We start from the raw sequence: 8,990 nt of genomic DNA on the forward strand, positions 1-8,990 counted from the left end.
GTTTAAAAAAAAAAAAGTTGAATTACAATCAGTTTATTTTTAAACCCACTGACCTTTTAAAAAGCAGTTTAATATGGTGGCCGGCGAGGTCAATCCTGCTGCAACGGCCTAAAGAAGAAAGTCATTAAAGAGACACAACAGCAAAAAAGACGTGCTGCAAATACGACAGACAACACAAAGTAAAAAAAAAAAGCAAAACCAGAAGACGTCTCCGGTCTGTCACATCAATCTGTACTCGGAAATAACTTAAATCACAATTGATCCCTCCCAGAGTAAAGGTTGCATCTGATCCACAGATTGATGGGAAATGTACATCGTGGTGTAATAAGTCTCGATGAAAAGAAAGCAGCGTTAGCAGCATGTGCATGCACACGCCAGGAAGAAAATACAGTCTCCTTATAAAAACATGTCGACAGGTTTTCATGCAGAAGTTTTTTTTTTTTTTTTACTTTGATACAGAAAGAAACAGTTAGAAAGTGTTGATATTTCCTTGTGTGAGGTCACTTTACATCCTCCAGCGTTTATCAGGCAGGTAGGAGCTGGTTGTTAGGGGTGATGACAATCATTGAGGGGGGGTTGCAGCCTAGTGGTCATTGTGCGCCCCTGATACAGAGGCTGTGGTCCTGGAAGTGGGCGGCCCAGGTATGAATCCTCTCTCTCTCTCTCTCCCCCTCCCTCCCTCCCTGGTTGCTGACATCCTGTCTATAAATAAGAGAACAAAAAGCCCCCAAAATAAACCTTATATGTTGCTCGTTAAAATCCTTAAATGTCAAACAGACAGTAAAGATAATTAAAATGTTTCTGTGGATGTCAGCAGACTTTCTATTCACAAAAGGTTTTATGTTTGTATGGGAGTGTTGTGGAAATTATGCAACTTTTGATTCCACTAAGCAGATTTTTAAATCACATATTATAATGATATTTTCATTTTGGCCAATCCCTGACAAACATCTGTAATCTGAACCTGCAGATGACAAAGAGATGTATGATCGGCTTCATTCTCAGCATCTATCTGTTTAGGTGCTTTACATTCCCAGAGTCTTTTTTTAACACTTGACAACAGGAACTGAGTGAAAGGGAAGTATTTTGTGTGTAATTGCAACAAGGACAAACAGTGCCCCCTGGGGATGAGTCTCCTTCCAGTCTCCTCTCCTGGTTTTTTTTACATCACTTCTCTTCCTTCTTATTCAGATTCTCTCCTTCTCATCCCTCCCTCCTGGACTTTTCCCATTGTTCCTCTTTTCTTATCTAACATCTCTTTTTCTTCTTCTTACTTCATCAGTCCTCTTTTTTATTTTCTGCCCTTTTCCAGCTCTGTGTGAGTGTGTGTGTGTGTGTGGGTGTGCGTGTGGGTGTGCGTGTGCGTGTGTGTGTGCGAGTGTGCGTGTGCGTGTGCGTGTGCGTGTGCGTGTGCGTGTGTGTGTGTGTGTGTGTGTGTGTGTGTGTTATTGATATTATGGGACTTTCAGGGGGGGGGGGGGATGCACTCATGAATTGCACGCACACAAACATAGAGACACATTATAATTACAAAATAACAAAATAGACTGAAAAAAGCCGCGGTCACACAGCAGCTGTCAACTAAAAGAAGCCCTCACGCTGTTTGGCACGATGGTTGATGCTAAGAGAGTGAAGAGGACAGTGACTGTTGAAGAAAGACAGAGTAAGAAGCTCGACTTCAGACTAACACTTCCTCTTTGACGATGTTCTGTGGAGATGCTCTGCCGTGTTGAAGAAACGCTCCGATAAGCACGAAACGATAGAAGTTATCTGTACCCCCCCTTTCAAATAGGAATATAAATATGTGGAAGCATCACCCGATGGATGGAAGTACCCATAATGCACTTGTTTATTACTCTTACTAGATTAACTTGAGGGGTTGAGAGAGGAGGAAGAGAGCGCAGAGGGTTATGAAAATTATCACATTTTGAGCAATGAGGGAGAAAAGCGTTAATGGAGAGAGGTGAGGCGAAAAAGAGGAGAACGAGGAGGTGCGGCCCCTCACCCTCCTCCCCCCGCCCCTCCTGTCCTTAAATAAATTCCACTGGCGTCTTGTAAATTTTTATTTTTGTGGCGATGCCGCTGCTGCTTTTTTGGCTGCGGGCCCCATCTGTCGGCCAGCTGCTAGATGTTTGGGAGGAGGAGGAAATGTGTGTGTGTGTGTGTGTGTGTGTGTGTGTAAAGGGTTAAGGGGAGAAAACACACACACTAATACAAGGAGGGATTAAACCCGATTGGATGGGAATGTTTGCAGGTTTATGAATATGCATAACGGGCGAGAGAGGTTTAAATGGGTAGGAAAAGGGGAGAGAAGAAAGAGGAGGGGGAGAAAGAGAGGGAGATACAGGGATGAAAAAGAGATGCTGGGTAAGGTGAGGGAGTGGAAGGGAGGAAGAATAGAAAGAGGAAAAATCCCGGAGACAGAAGAAAGGGAGGGGGGGAAGAGGAAAGATGGAGGAAAGAAAAGAGTAGGAAGATAGACAGGAAAGAGAGGAAGGCAGCAGGCGTGTGGACATGGGGAGAGGAAGGGCAAAGACAGACAGGAGAGGAGAGGCAAAAGAAAAGGGGGGAGAAGAAGGGAAGGAAGAGAGGGGGGGGGGGAATTATGAGCAAGTGATGCTCGGTAAGGTGAGGGAGCGAAAGGAAGAAATGAGGAGAGGAAGAACCCAAGTTGACTAGAAAAAGGGAGAGGAGAAGAGGAAAGAGGGAGGAAAGAGGGTTGCAGGAAGATAGAAAGAAAAGAGCTGGAGGAAAGCAGCAAGACAAGTGCAAGAAGAAGAGGAGGGGAAAATGAGAATGAGCACGGGGAGGAGGGTGAGAAAGGAAAGAAAGGATAAGAGGGAACGAAGAAGGAAATAAATGAGGGAAATGACGATGAGGTGGATAAATGAAGTGGAGAGAAAGGTGTCGAAGAGTGAAACTGGAAAGAGAATGAGGCATACAGGTGAAGAGGGCGGGAAGAAAAGGAACAAAGAGAGTGAGGAAGGAAAAGGGAGCGGTGAGGGGGGAGAAGGGGTAAGGATGGGGAGAGAGAGAGAGAGAGAGAAAGGAAAAAAGGAGGAAAGACGACGAATAAAGAAAGCAAGTGTATAGTGGAGGAAATAAGGAAGAGAGGGAAGGAAGAAAGGATGGATGTGTTTGGGCACGATGCCAGTCTCAGGATGGGGGGGACCTTTGGGCAAGGCATCAGGGAGGAAGAGGAACAGATGGTTTGTGAACCTTTTATTAGGCATTAAGATAAAAAAGGGAAAATACATTTATCAAACACGCCCTGGAAACAGCAGCTCCTTTCTGTCGCTATGCAGTTTTCCAAGAGTGGTTTTTTTTTCTAGATTTTGCAAATTTTTCTCAAAATTTTCACAACATTTTTTTAAACTTTTTTTTCTTTAAGGGGTCTCTCTTTATGCCTATACATACTGTAGATCCAAAACAGACAAAAAGAACATGCTCACATTGAGGACTCAGGAGGAAAAAGGAAGAAAAGGAAAAAGACAAAATGTCTGAAAAAGTCAAAATAACAAATGTTCAAGAGACACGGCTCTTCATGGCTTTATTCCTTTTCTTATTGATGTTATGAACTTTCTGCTGTCAATAAACAATAGAAGAAAAAAATATGCACACATGCAAGTAAGTGATTTTTGCTTTTAACTTTCTACAAGGTGTCCACGAGTTTGTAAAATGTTTCTCTCTAACTGGGTCACAAAACATTCTCCTATGGTCTACGCCATCCTACAAACATGCAAACTCAAACAGACACACACACACACACACACACACACACACAGACACGTCATTTAAACAGCCTCAAGTTTCTACGGCAGAAAAAAAATCTTTAAAAGTAAAGAGAGAAAAGGCTTTACTGCGATGATGCAAAAACACAGACGATGTGGATGTGTATTAGTGTTTGTAATTTTTGGTCCAGGAGGTCAGACACTGTTGTCTGACTGCGTGTGTGTGTGTGTGTATGTGTGTGTGTGTGTGTGTGTGTGTGACCTACTTTTTCTGAATGGACGTCCTAAAACACAACATCCTCTCTCTCTCTCTGGTTGATAAATCCATTTGGGGTGAATCTTTCCTTCTTTTATCTATTTGTTTATTTCTTCCTCTGTTGCTGCTTTACACAGCAGTGGACTGTGTGTGAGTGTGTGTGTGTGTGTGTGTGTGTGTGTGTGTGTGTGTGTGTGTGTGTGTGTGTGTGTGTGTGTTAGTGTTTTTGCTTGGTCCTATTTATGGGACCAAAGCCTTCAGTGACCCAATAAGGAACACAGAAATCAGAGCGCTTTATTGTGAAATAGCTTTGCTACTTTTATCAACAAAGATGGTTTAAAGAAAAAGAAACCCTGGTGCCATTGCACACAAAGATAAATGTTTCTCTTATCAGAATCAGTTTTAACTGAGCAGCATCGAGCTTTGACTGTTTTAAAACCATTTAACAACCTGTTGTTGTTTTTGGTTCAGCGTCACCTTCCAGAAGCTGCTAACTCATCTGTTATCATTGAAAGGAAGGCAGTAACAAGGGAATCACTTCCAGAACTGTTCTCTCATGGTTAGATTACATCGGTCATGGTTTGGATGAGATAGCTGATACACTCGTTTTTCAAATTAGAATAATGCTCCGGCACTTTGTCTAAAGACATTAAAACATGTGCGCTCCGGAAAATGTTCCACAAATTTCAGGCAGAATGCCTCGGGGGGGGGGGGGGGGGGGGACGGAGCAACAGAGTCTAATGCTACAATGAGGAATTTTGCCTTTAAATCAAAGCATCAACAAGGCAGTGGATAACAACAACAGAAAACATAATGAGGGCATTTTACTGCGTGCACGACGGTCACACTGGTCATGTGGTTGTGCACCGGTCACTACACATAAACTTCACCACCTCCTCCGGCTTGCTTGCGGTGACATTTCCTGATTATTTCCGATTAATTACGAGTAAAGTTGCAGTGAAAAATGTGGCTTTTCATGTTTAGAAATGAAGCTCAAATATCCAAATGATCCAAATCCAAATGTCTTCACTCCCCTTAAATGTTCCATTTCCCAAAAGGTCTCTTTTCTTCTTAAAAAAATATCCTTGAGTTTCCAAAATGAAGTACATTTTTAAGCTTATGACCCCCATGTTTCACCACCAATCATTGCTGAAAACACTAATCTGTGTTTGTGCACATGAAGGTCCAATGTCTTAAACATGTTGTCACTTTAATATACACCCACCTACTAAAATATTGTCTTTTGAAACGTCTTCATTGATTCAAAAACTATCCCAAGGTGATATAATCACTCTCTCACTTTATTGCACTTTTACAGCAGATCATCCGAGGATCCAAAAGTGGTACAGAGCGCTTCGAGTTTGAGGACTTTTGACATTTGGGACCGATGGTTTCTGATCGCCTTCTTTACTTAAAGTGTGAGCTGACTGAGGAGCGTCCATGTTTGATTTGCAGACGTTACTTTAGAGACTCGCTCGGGCTTTGGCAGCCGAACATGGCACGTAGTCTGGCTGCAGGATGATTTCACATTATGTAGTTCACCAACCTGCCTTTGTAAATCACTGCTTTAAGCAACAACGCCACACACACACACACACACACACACACACACACACACACACACACACACACACACACACACACACACACACACACACACACACACACACACACACACACACACACACACACACACACACACACACACACACACACACACACACACACACACAGCCCCTTTTCAAATCTTCTTTTATACATATTTTGGTGGTTTGAACATTTGCACTTTCAGACTCGTTTTAATTAGCGATTTCCTTCGAGAAGCGCTTAAATGAATCATTAGTCAGAAATCCTTCAGCACTGCCAGTTTTTTTTTTTTTTGCTGAAATGAAAAACCCCAGGGGCGCAGCAACCTGGCATTACCTGTTCAGTCATTTAATTCTAGTTTCTCCCTTTTTCCTGCCTCGTTTTCACTTAATACAACTCCCCTGACTGAACGGCAGACAGGCTCTAATTGGTGGAATATTAGAAACTATTATTCCTAATTAAACATCACAGAACACACTGTCAGATTTGGACCGGCGCAGTGATTTAAGACGTGCTGAACCTCTGGCATCGAAACAAAGTCTATTAGTGGAGAAGGACGAGGGACACTTCAAATTGGCAAGCAGACGAACGGGCCCGACGAAAATCTGCCAGGGTTTCCATAAAACAGGTGTGACTACGTGTGTGTGTGTGTGTGTGTGTGTGTGTGTGTGTGTGTGTGTGTGTGTGTGTGTGTGTGTGTGTGTGTGTGTGTGTGTGTGTGTGTGTATAGTATATGCATGCCTGCACACACACACACACACACAAACACACACACACATATCTAAACCTTTCTCCACTCCTGTCTGTCTTTATAACGGTGACTCAAACAGTTGAGATCCAGCACAGAAAAAAAGACAACTCTCACTCTGGACTCATCAAACACGGCAGCTGAGTCAGAAATACATCAAGTCAAAATAAAACTCTTACAACATTTTTCTACCCTTTTAGTTGTAATGTGCCTTTAAAATGTGTGTCGTTGTGTCATGTTGAAAAGAAACTCAGACACAGTCTCTATTCATGACCATTCATCACAGGAAAAGTTAAATCTACACGAGATCAAACGATTACCCAGCTCCAACGAAGCCAACCAGATAAATACCAATACACTTCTGTTTTTAAAGTGCCTTTATTATTATAGAGATAGGATGGTAAATAGAGTAAAAAGTGTCCACAGGCCGGACTGTAGTGATTGGAAGTTTGGCTCTTTCGACTCCCAAATGGCTCTTAATGTTCTTTTTTTTTTTAGCTTAACTTTGCAAAAATAAACGTTTTGTGTGCTGAAAGCTCTTTTGCATTCAGCGTTTTCATAAGCGGCACTTTTATTACCTCATTTTGTGCATTTATTCAGTTACAACAGTTTGTTTTTTTTAATTTGTGTTTTGAATTGCACAAAGACAAAAATGCAAATACAAAATAAATACTAAAAACTGTGAACAAATCCACAGAACAGAAACAGAACTCTTTAATCAATCATCTGCTGTCTCACTCACGTGCCGCCTTGCTGGCCAATCAAAACAAAGTTCTGCCATGAGCAGAGCTTGGGTTAACCCACTGTCAGAGCCAATCAGTGACAGAAAAAACTATGAGCCAGTTCTCACTTGATGAGAGTTGTCTCTTCTGATTCACTACAAAACATTGATTTTCACACACATCACTACCGGACTCAAACACGGGCCATCCACCTAGCAGACCACAGCTTCTGTACACGGTGGACACACACCCAACCACTCGACCACTCCCCAAATGTGCTTTTTTTTCAAATGTGTCCTTTGATTCAGGAGGAGGAACTTCCTGTCTCTTTCTCCTGAGGTGAAACCAAACATTATGAAGCACAACACAACTCCTCTGGTAAACTTAGGTAGGATCTTTTTAAGTCCCTCTCTTTTTTTCTCCGCTTTGCTTCATCTAACAGAACCGTGGTCCGGCTTTAAGTAGGCGACCAGGACAATCTGAGGCCCGGGGAGAGACGCTGTTTAAGAGTTGATCAACTTCAAACCACGATGTAAGGTGGAAAAGTAAAGAGACATATTGTCTGACTCTCCTTCAGCTCTTACAATGCTTTTTGATACCAGGCAGATCAGTTTAGTCATTTGAAAATAATTACCACTAAAATACCACAGGCCCTCTCATTGTTCCACACCGTCGTACACTGAGCTGTTGTTGTCCCGGTGTTGATGACGCTTCCAGACGTCTCCTCGTCTCTCGGTCCCAGCGTGACGCACTACTGATGATTTCAGGTTTGGGTTTATTGGAGCTTTACGGCCTCAGACCTGCTGTCACACACATTAAACTCAGGCACATCGCAGGCCGCCGCACACACTCATAACTTCACATTTACATCAGGAACCTGAACTACAAAGACACAAAAAAAACAACAACACAAGACTGGGCTTCATTGTCATTCTGCACCATGGACTCCTTTACCCTTTAATAACATGACAAAGAAGCACACAGGCTGGCGATGAAGAATACTTTGAAGATATAGAGAACCAACAGCAGAGAGAATGGCCGCTTCATTAAATAAACAATGCAAACGCTTCTTGGACAGATTGAGACATGTTAACACACTTTCAAACAGAACGCCGTAACGTCTTCTTCCTGTCAATACAGAGCGTCTTCCTTGACCACCTTTTACCTTCTCCTCGTCCTTTATTAATAGACTGATGCTAATTAACTCTAACACAGCGTCCACACTGCCTGTTCAAGAGGCTAAAAGAGCCAAGAGTGGATTAATAAGTATAAATATGTATAGTCTCTGTTTGGTATATAAACAAACCCGGTCCCAGCCGACCCAAATCCTGTGCTCGTTCTCTCTGAGCCTGATCCAGCCCCGTACCAAAACCTCGATATATGGTCCTGATTTGGATTTAAACCTCACGTCTTTGAACAGGTAGGTTGCCATAAATACAAAATGCTATTCTAAGTTGTTTGAATGACAGAAATCTGTTCAGATCTTAATGAACGCCACACGGATGCACGCGTTATTGAACAAGAAGCGACATAAATAAAGAACAATGATAGCCTCAGTCTGATTGAACCAGGGTTCAGAGCCTCATATCAAATATTTAATAAACAGTAAGAATTCAGATTTTTACATGGTGAAAATGAAGTGCAGGTCGGGTGTGATTAGGTGTCGTAGTGTTCACACTTTGTCATAACCTCGATCCCAGTATGGTTTCAGGTTACTGTATGTTGTTAATACATGTGTTTTAGTTCATTAGCTGCAGCGTTGAAGCAGCTGTTCTGTCCTCACAGCAGACTTTACAATGTGACGATGTAACCAGTAATCAGTTTGGATCAGGTGGATCGTCAAAACTTCAATGGCCTACTCCCTTACTTAGAGTCTTTTGTGATCAGTTGATTGATCCTCCTCACTCCTTCTGGTTACAGTCCTGGAATCTAACCTTTAGTTTGCA

This window comes from Symphodus melops (genome assembly GCF_947650265.1).
Source record: "Symphodus melops genome assembly, chromosome: 16".
NCBI classification, from domain to species: domain Eukaryota; kingdom Metazoa; phylum Chordata; class Actinopteri; order Labriformes; family Labridae; genus Symphodus; species Symphodus melops.